General features: G+C 37.6%; 1 long non-coding RNA gene across 1 annotated transcript; it reads right to left on the reverse strand.

Moving 5' to 3' along the window:
• Nucleotides 1-7,602: 7,602 nt before the first annotated feature.
• On the reverse strand, nucleotides 7,603-8,473 carry LOC113286508. Its single transcript, XR_003329351.1, has 3 exons — nucleotides 8,368-8,473; nucleotides 7,892-7,975; nucleotides 7,603-7,814 (listed from the first exon to the last, which is right to left on the reverse strand). It is a non-coding gene; the product is annotated as an uncharacterized LOC113286508 (long non-coding RNA).
• Nucleotides 8,474-10,558: the final 2,085 nt, after the last annotated feature.

The following is a 10,558-nucleotide window of genomic DNA, read 5'->3' on the forward strand; positions in this document are numbered from 1 at the left end:
GTGCGACAGTTACATTGGAGAAGAATAAGGAGTTAGAATTAGTTGTCGAACTTTCATAAGTGGAATTAAGGGGTTTGTAACTGCCACATAAATTGGGTTTGTAACAGTCATAATTCCGGCATGGACATATAGTACAATTATATGCCAGCATCCTGACAATAAGTTTAAATTGTGTCTACAATACCGGCACTTGTAACGGTATAGTATTTGGTTCTTTTTCAATGCCGTCACTGGAAATAAACTTAAGGAAAAAAACAACATTAACCACATAATCTTAAGGAAATAAATAACATTAACCCAAACAGGCCCTCATACTAATCTTAAGGAAATTAAATTAGAAACATTAACCACATAAACAACGTTACACATGAAATAAAAGATCTTAAGCTAATTGCAACTAACATCATTTTTCGGGACGAGATTCAAGAAACAAAGCAGCTTCGAAATTCCTAAAAGGCTCTTTTCTCCAATTGGTATATGTGTCCTGAGCTTGATACCTATTCCCTCTGAATCTTGCGAGAAAATCGTTGTATTTGCGACATAATTTTATGAGGGCAATTGTGCGATTCGCTACAAACACATCCCCGTAATCCATTTTGTGTTTCTTACACTTACCGTCCACAAACTTCGGCATATAAGGACCATCCTCAACAAGACCCCAAAAAAGGTTTGAAGGGCGGTGATCTTCCGGGAGATCCGATACTATGTAGTAATTTTTAATCCATTGGGTTTCTTCCTCAACATCCGCTTCTATCTTCGCTTGTTTTACACGTTCATATATCTCTTTAGTTTCTTTGCGATATTTTGCTTTTATTGCTGCCTCTTCTTTTACTCTTTTCCTTCTAAGTATCTCTTCTTCCGTTGCGGCAAGTGACTTGGTGGTTTGCTCCTTCCTTCTAAGTTTTTCTAGTATCATGGGAATTGAGTTGGTGGTGGATGATGATTGATTACCTATCAGAGTTAGTTGGTGATTGATTTGCCATCAGAGAAATGTGTTGGAGCTCACCTTTTTTTTTTTGAGGTATCAACTGCAATAGGTGTATCCACTTTAAATAGATGAGGACATAACGACTCTTTTCCACTTTATCATTCCGGCATTGTCAGTAACTTAGATTCCACGTCGGAAATGGTCTTTACTGGTTTATGGTTTAAAAAAAATAGCCGTCATGCATTGAATGTTCAATTCCGGCAGTTAACGGAAGATGTTCGACCATGCCGGTAGTGTAAACCGACATAGTATTGTATATAAATTCAAAGCCGGAACATGGTTTACTGCACACAGAATTTTGACACCATATTCCAACATAAAATAATATATAGTTTCTATGCCGGAGGTATAACAATATTGAATTATGTTAACGATGTAAGCCGAAACTATAATTTATTTCAAATGTAATACTTGTCGCAGGAAGCACGAATGCACTTAGCACGTGCATCAAGCCTTTAAACCACCTGGTGACCCAAGTGGACGAGTTTAGTCTCGTGAGGGTTTACATAGAGATGTACCCACAAAACCTTAACAAAAACTACCCTAAAAACCTAACCAAATACCACTAAATCTATCAATCTTCTTAAGAAGAATCCGTCTCTGATTCACCCACCTGGTGGTACTCCGTGACTTTGCTTACAATGTGGTTCACGTTGGCATCAAACATGAATGCTTCTCCCTTTTCCTGTAAGTAACGTGTTTTCACGGCTTCATGCTACAAAAAAAACAAAAAAACTTAGTTTGTTACATAAAATTTGAAAAAGAGTGGATTGTGTTGAATTTATCATAAAGATACTTACAAGTTGTTGGGGGGACAATCTATTGCGGGTAGCGTGCTCGATACAATGTTTCATTTTTAGATACTCAACCACCGCATTTGGGATGATGTCGTGTCGTTGCTCGATTTGTTGAGCATTTCTTCCTTTCGGGTTACCGTAATCGTGAATAAATTTGTTAAAAATATTCAACCACATGGAATCCTGCAAGCTTTTATCTATAGTTGAAGGACGTGTTTCGGCGTACCATGCTTGGGTGATTGCTAAGTCTTCCTCGGAGTCGAACGATGCCATTTGTTGTATGTGGGATTAGGTACTATACTTAGCTATTTGTAGATGATTATTCTAGGGTTTAGGGTTTCTAAGTTAAGAGGCTCAAGGAGATATATAAGAACACACGAGTTTTGGGCTTTTGGGTCCAAGTATTAGCTCTCCTTATATAGAGAAAAACCTCAACGACTAGTTTTTCCGAAATCACCCGAACTCCGGCATAGAATTAAATGTGACATAGGATGCCGCCCCCAGTACCGGTATAGTTTACCGTTAGATGTTCATGCCGGAATAACTGAATTTATTCACAGAGAAATATGCAACTATTCCGGCATGGTTGAACAACATGGTTTAGCGCCGGTACGATATAGCGGCATTGCATATATTACTGCGACCATGCCGGTATTTGAAAATGTAAAAAAAAAAACGGCTAGTTTTTTGAAAACTATGACCGTTGGAGATTCATTTCTATATAATACCCCCCATTCCTTTGGAAAAATCAACACAAAGCACCCGCCAAATAACAAAAATCCTTCTCTCAAGAAATAGGTCAATCAAGCACGGTTGAAGTTCACAAGCGATGGAAGATTCATCATCAAGCTCTATTTGCAAAGTAAGTAGATTGAACATTACTAACAATATATGGACAGTTAAAATCTTCACTATTATGACGCATAACTAATATAATCTTCTCTTACAGAATCATCATTGCAGGTGTCGAATTTGCAAGTCACCTTCTCATCTAGCCATGAACTGTCCTTTTATCTATTCGAAGTGTAGAAGCTGTGATGGGACACGCCGGTTTTGGATTGAAAAAACTGATGATGCTGAAAATGGAAGAATGTTTCTAAGGTGTTTGAATTACCCAAAGTGCGATGAGTTTCAATGGTTTGACAAAGCTGTTGAACTAGCAGAATCAAGAGAAAAACACAAGGGCCAATGCAAACCTATCAATGGGTGTGATGGGTGTTATATGAAGGGAAAGGAATATGTTGAAAGAGAAGAAAAACCAATGAAGATGGTCCTTGACAACCCCCTTCCGGACGATGTACTCGAAGAGATTCACGAAAGGTTTAAAGGTTCCGCAATTGTTGAAAAGGGATGACTTACTAAATAGGAGATCATCTTAAACCAAAAGTGCTCCATTACCATGTTTTAGTATGTTTTAATTTAAAGTTTGAAATCTAATGTAATAGATCATCTAGGAATGAAATAAATAGAGCATTCGTAACCTATTTATAAACAATACCGGCATAGTATATTTATCAAAATCCAATGCCGGAATTATGCAAAACTATGCAAGAGTAAGAAAATCAGAATTTCCGCGTAGATTTAATAATATTTTTAATTTCGGAACTACCCATAATCTACACAGAAACTTTGTCATTTTCATCCATTGTGCCCAACATGGTTTTGGAGTAAATTGTTTCGTTCCAGTACAAATGGCGGCATAGAATTTAAATTGATTTTTATGCCGGAACCAATACCGGTGTTGTGGAACTTAAAAATTTGAATGTCGGCTCTTCTCGTGTAAAGAAAACTTACATAGATAAGCTTTTACTAGAAATCTAAACATGTTCAACTAAACCAAACAACTGAATCGTGCTTAAATGTTCTTCATCAAAGTATCATAAACCAAAAGTAAACCAAACAAATAAAGAGTTCAACCACAAACACAACTATAGAGTTCAACAATGTTAGAAATTGTTCAAAACATAACAACCACCATCCAAATAACGGAACACAACTATAGAGTTCATCACTTGGTCTTTTGCTTCTTGGAAACGGACACCTTCCTTCTTTCCCCAAACAAAGTTATATCACTTGGGTCTTCAATTTTACCAAGCTTTTCCACGACTTCCTTCATTTCTTCAAGGGATAGCACCTCTCCTTCCTCGTACATGCAACCTAACATCTTCTTCAACTTGCCAAGCCGACACCGCTAGTTTCATACATACAACACATAATTAGTATATATATGCTAATATAAAATTATGTGTACATTAAACGAGTAAGCAATTAACAATACTTACTAGCAATCCAACGGTCTTATTAAGTTGGGTCATCGTATGTGGTGCCTCTATAGGAGTTGGAACGGGAGGGTTTTTCTGGGGTGGAACTTCGACGTCTTCCGGGCGCACGACAAAAGGATATGACAATTCCAAGTAATCATCAATGTAGGTTGGGTCGGCTTCATCACCGTTGTTCACAGGCTCCCAATTAGTAGCATCTACCAAATGACGTGGTTCCCTATCCCTCCAATGTGTTGGTTCTTGGATCATACTCTACCCTAAACTTTGTGGAACTTGTCATGCACTGAGAAAAATCAATAATGTACCTTTCATGAGAGGATGTCATGCATCTAGGTAATTTCTTGTTTCCAAGTTGCCGCATCACACGTCGAGGATCAGCCATAACGTATCCCTTTGGGTGGAACAAAGGCCCTTGGTAAAGTGCAACGTTATAAAACCACTTGTATTGGCGGTTCTCTCTAGCCTCCTTGTAAGGGTCGAACAGAACATATTTGGTAGTCATCGCGTCCATAGCCAATCTCATTTCTTCCATTCGATGATTGTTACCGGGCTTCAGATGGCTGTTGAACTCGTATCTCTTGGCTCTAGGCTCCTCGGGGTCATCAACGGGAATAAACTTCAAGAAGGGGTTGTCCTTGAGCAATGTTGGGAAATGTTCATAATCCCACACCTATACAAATGTGAAATGATACATATAAAAATCAGTAAATTTTGTTTCTAAATTCATGATAAGGGTACATGTGAACAATATAAATAAGAACATAAGTTTAAAAACACAAATACCTGGAGTAGAGTGAAATTCCCAACAAATTGGTTTGCAACCACCTTAGAGGCCCTTCTCATCTCCGTCATCAAATGTGTCATTGCCACGGTGCCCCATGAATAGGTAAAGACCTCTTCCAACGGATCCAAGTACTGAAGGTAGTTTTCACTAACCTTGTTGCTACTAGTGTCAGGGAATACCCTAGTGCCCAAGATAAATAACAGGTACGCAGCGGTTGTATAACGAATCTGTGCGGGGTCTCATCCATCCTTTAAACTTCTTTCCTTTATATTTTTAAACTTCTCCTTAAGCAGGGTCAACTTGATGGTCTTTGTCCTACTAACCTTAGATGCATAGAAGATTTCCACTGAAGTTTTGTTGTCCCAACCAAGCAACTTGTTAGTAAGCTCGTGCAACTCCGTCCATTCTATCTCAAAAGAATGATCATCTCGTTCTGCAATTAATTTGTCGATAACATCCAAGCCTATAATGTTCTGAGCATCATCAAGGATCAAGGTCGTCTCTCCAAACGGGAAGTGCATGGTATCAGTTTCACCATGATACCTTTCGACGAAGCAATTGACTGTCACCATGTCTGGCTTCACATAATTTTCAACCAAAGGATATAGACCAGAATCCTTTACTATTGCTTGGACCTCTTCATGCTCCTTAGACAAATCCCAATGAGTCGCGGCTTGGTTTCGGCAAACACGCACAGCCTTCTTATGATCCTACAATTAGGAGATAATACGGTTAAGAGATTTTGCATAAATACAAAACAATACATATGCACGAGATATAAATTCTTACATAGGTCCGATATATAGTACGAGCCCACGAGTCCTTGTAACCAAATAGATACCTCGGATCAAAATAAGATGCTCCCCAAATTCTACCACGATCAAGGTCGGGTATCATGTCATCAACATGAGGAAGGTGCGAACTTTTAACTTTAACTTTTTCTTTGCCTTTCCCCTTGCCTTGTGTGGGTTGTTGACTTGGACCACCTTCTTCCACTACTCCTTGGCTTTGGTTTGCTAATTGAGTTGGATCAATCTCATTATCTTCCTCCTCACTTTCCTCTTCATCTTGCTCATCTTCCTCCTCAACTGCTCCGGTAGATTCACGGATTACGAGTTTACTACGGTCACGACCACTCTCCCAAACTTCACCTCTTGTATCAGCCCCCAATCGGATTTTACGACCTTGGTCTTTCCCTCGAGGAGGCAGAGACTGAGGAGTATCAAGACCATCCTTCCTTCTTTTCTTAGTGACAACATCTTTAGCTTTTCCTTTGTTAGTCTCCTTTGCTTTAGCTTCCTTTGCTTTAGATATATTTCAAAAGAAGCAAGAAATAAATATAAGACAACTAACTTTCATTTCTAATACCGGCATAGATACACCACATTACGGCATAGAATCATCACTACCGGCATCCTGAAAAAAATGTCGAACATGCCAGGAGCTAATACCGGCATTGTAAATTCAAACAATTACATGCCGGGAGTAACTACTGGCATTGACAAATAAATTTTTAGGATGTCGGTACACTATCGGAAATTTCTGGATAAGAAAACACCAGTACCGGCAGCTACGTAAAATAAAAAAAAAATGTCGGAACACAGTACCGGCGTTGAAAAAAAATTGTCGAGGACGCCGGTAGTAGTTCTAAAGTTTCTGGATACCAAAACTCAAGTACCGGCATGAAATCTAACCTAAAATGTACGCCGGTACAAATAACAAAATCATAGGGTTTTCTGTTTATTAGAAGCTTACTACCGGCGTACTCGTAAAAGTTCAAATCAATGCCGGTACTAGGTTCAGAAGTGGTGTTCATCCTAAATACAATACTGAAACTAAGTTCCGGTGCGGTCTTCAACCTAAATTAGATGCCGGAACTGACTACCGGTGTGGTCTTCATCCTAGATTGAATGTCGGCACCGATTTTCGGTGTGGTATTCATACGAATTGAGTGCCGAAACTACTGAAACTCAACTGTTTCAGTTAGGGTTTCGTGATTTTGACCTAAACCCATAGCTACAAATCGACTAAAACACTAATTAAAAAGTTTTAAATGACTTACCTTCTCACAGAAGCCATATTTCCGAGTAGTTGATCGTCTGATAACTCTTGTTCTTCGTGTTCTTGCTCTTGAGCAATCAAAGCAAGCCTTTTCTTTAATTTTTGTTGAGCAATCAATTTTGATTTCGATTGGGCATCTGATTTCTTTCTTGGAGGCATTCCTATGGGTTGGTTTTAATCGACGAAGAAAATTTTGAATTAACGATTAATAGAGGATGAAGAAGATGAAGAATTTTTTTTTCGAAACCCTAACCTAATGGGTGCCAGAACTGATAGTGTAGAATGGGGGATAAATGATTTGGTTTTTGATTTTATGTTTTAGCTGAAAGGGTATAACAGTCTTTTCATAATGTTTTTTAATTAATCTAAGGGTATTTTAGTATTTTCGGCCCAAAAAACAACTCTTAGCAGACACCTTTGGTTGGGGGAAGTAATTCATATCCCCAATTAGTTTCCATATCCCGATTGCACGTTCCTTTTAAGCCCGTGCATATGCACGGGGTAGGTGTTTAAATTTGTGAAACACTACACTGGTTCAGTGGAAAATTTTCACATGGCTTATCGATCTAAAATTTCCAGACAAAAAGGAAAAATCTGAAATTTACTCATTTTGCTTTGCTTGGTATAATGTAAAAGTAGGTGGTATTCATAATTTATCAGTGTTCCAAATCTTTTGCAGGCTAAAGTTCTTAATCCTCCACCAATTAATTAATAGTAATCAGCTTCCGAGAGTAAAAAGAAAGGAAATGAGATACTTAGTACCAACTCATAATTGAAAATTCAAAATAAATGAAAAAAACATTAATCAAGTGCCATCCGTAATACTTATTTGGTTTTCTAGCATTACGAAAGTCATGTTTAGTTGCACAATTCCAAAGTGCAGAGATACTCCAAATATTATCCTGCGAACGCAAGAAACCATTATGGATAAACCGTTAAGTAGGAAAGTTTCTAATGCAAGAAGTACAAATATAGTTACCCGGCCAAAACCTCCTTCATTTGTAAACCCAAAACGGGTTCCTTTCTCAATTAAATAGATATTTGTAACTGTTCACAAACAAAACTGAGAACAACATATCAAAATATAAGTTTTCTAGAATTTCATCTGCATAAAACTTTAAAATCAAGTGTAGGAACAAATCAAAAGGAGGATAGATCATTAGTTCTTATTTACACACAAAACGGAAGACAACTTCTTTCCCTTATGACGTTTCAATATCCGTGCTACCAATTCTTCTGCCACACAGGATTAAAAATCGATAGACTATTACATTGGCGTTGGTTTGCTGACACGATGTTTTCTCTGAGTTTATGATGATACAGTACTCAATGAAAAAATATGATGTTTATAACTAATGAAACGTAACATGATTCAACGTTGTTAGTTGCTACCATAGCATTTAATCACATCATTCAGAACTAATCAAGAAATTCTTATAAATGAATCGGACTTACCTAAAAGTGGTGAGAAAGGCTGTTACTGTGGTTTTCTTTTGAGAATCGTATCAAACTTTCGAGATATTTGTTTTGACATGTTCCCCGGATATAAGGGAACTCCAAGTGTCGTTTGGATTTCAAACAACGGAAGTACGCAACCATTGGAAAATTAAGTACTTTGTCATCAGATTCCTATTCCGAATGTGTCTCTCCGAATCTCAACGATTGGATAACGATTTATCCATTCAGATATGACAACTGGTTTCCGACGTGGCCCCTTAATTTGCTTGAGGTTGATTTAGAAGCCGCCACATCAGCCTCAACATCCCCTTTATATAAAGAAGTATTGATTGATTCCGTTGAAAAGCACAAAAATTTGTTTACTCGTTCTAAAGCTTCAACAATGTGTGAGTCTCCAGCTAGCAGAAACGTCCATGTGAGTATCTTTCTTTTTGACCAAATTGCCCGGGTTGAGTGAATAGATGGAGTTAAGGTGAGGGCAATTCCTATGGCGATGTACAGACCAAAGTTTGTTGATCTAGGTTGATGACCAAATAGGTTTCTCCGTTATGGGAAAAGAAGTGGGCGGTTGATCATTAAGAGCCAGGTCACATAACATCCGCCTGGTGTGGAGGTTAAACTCGACATGTGAAGATTAAACCCGGCGTTTGATTCACAAACACTGGCGTGTGATGCACAAATACTGGCGTGAGAAGTAAAATCGCCAATGATTAAATATCCAACGTCCATATTCCCGACGGCTATTATTTTCAAAACCTAAAAATTCCTTCAATTGAATTCATTTTCACTCACACCACTACTATTTCTTCTTCTAAAATTCTTCTTATTCTATAATTTTCAAAGCCCATAATTCCTTCTTCTTAGATTCTTCTAAACCAAAATTTTCTTGATACTATATGAGCAACTTAATAAGAAAAGCGGTCAAGAGTATAAAGCAGAAAAGAGATCGAAGAAATGAACCGATACCGCGGCTTGCCACAAATGTGGATTATTCTCAAAATTGGGAAGCATAGTTTTCTTTGCCGAGTGTTGTTACTGCTCCATCATTAGTCGAAGGTCATGTTTTGGGGCATCAAGAGCAGTGTGAGAGTTTTTATAGAATGAGAGGTGGATTTATGACTTAAAGGCTATTTATGATGGTCTACCCCCTGCACTCTGAGAAAGGGTTGACAGATATGAAGCCTATAAAACACAACAACAAAATTACGAAAGTATTGATAGAAAGGTGGTGGCCGATGACGCACACTTTCCATTTTATGGATTTTGAAATTGGTAAGATTGTTTAACTTAACTTAAATTTTATTTTTAAAATAATTATTAAATAATCAAAAGAATTAATCATAGTTGATAGTATTCTTGTAATAGGAATTACGCCCCTTGATTAGTATTTCATTTATGGGATCCCAAGTGGAGTGGGAGATCCTGTACCATACAACCAAAACGAATGAATATCAAATAATAAATGGCAGGCACTTCTTTCCTCGTTTATGGAATCACATACACGTGAAGATCATAAAGATTTTAAAGGAGGTGGGGTATCATGTTCAGCGTTGAAGTTTTTTCTTAACCAAAAAAAAAAACTCGGAAAATATAGATGACTATCCTGAACTCGAAAAAGTGTTTATCTTATGGGTACTGGGTCATATTTTCTTTCCAAACTCAACTACTGTTTCTCGTGTTGGTTAGCTTGAAGAGTTAAAAGATCTTGACAAACCACCAGATTATGACTGGGGCTTTACAATTTTAGCAGAAATGTACCGCGGGATGGATCAAGCGTCCATTGGTATACCTAACTTCACTGGTTTATGGGGAATTATAGAGGTAAATATCAAAATTATTATTTTTAAATTCAAATAATTTTTATGAGAAAATGTAGATTAAGTCAAAATACTAAAATTACAGAGTAATTTGTAGTATTGGTGGTATACCTACTTCCGTGTTGGTAAACCAATTCTTAAAGACGATACCCATAGATTTCTGATCATTATCTCTCGACCAACTGGGCGAAGGACACTGGCAGCGACGTCTCGGGTTCCAGTTTTGTTCAGAGGTTTCAACAGATGACTCGGAGCCACAAGAATCTTATTGTTCACCCTTACATTAAATTTCCTGAGTATGATGGTAATAATGTACAATGTATTCTTGATTATTCTCTCTGTAGAGTTGTTTTTTACACTCCAGAATTGGA

The sequence above is a fragment of the Papaver somniferum genome, chromosome 6 (assembly GCF_003573695.1).
Source record: "Papaver somniferum cultivar HN1 chromosome 6, ASM357369v1, whole genome shotgun sequence".
In the NCBI taxonomy this organism is placed as follows: Eukaryota; Viridiplantae; Streptophyta; class Magnoliopsida; order Ranunculales; family Papaveraceae; genus Papaver; species Papaver somniferum.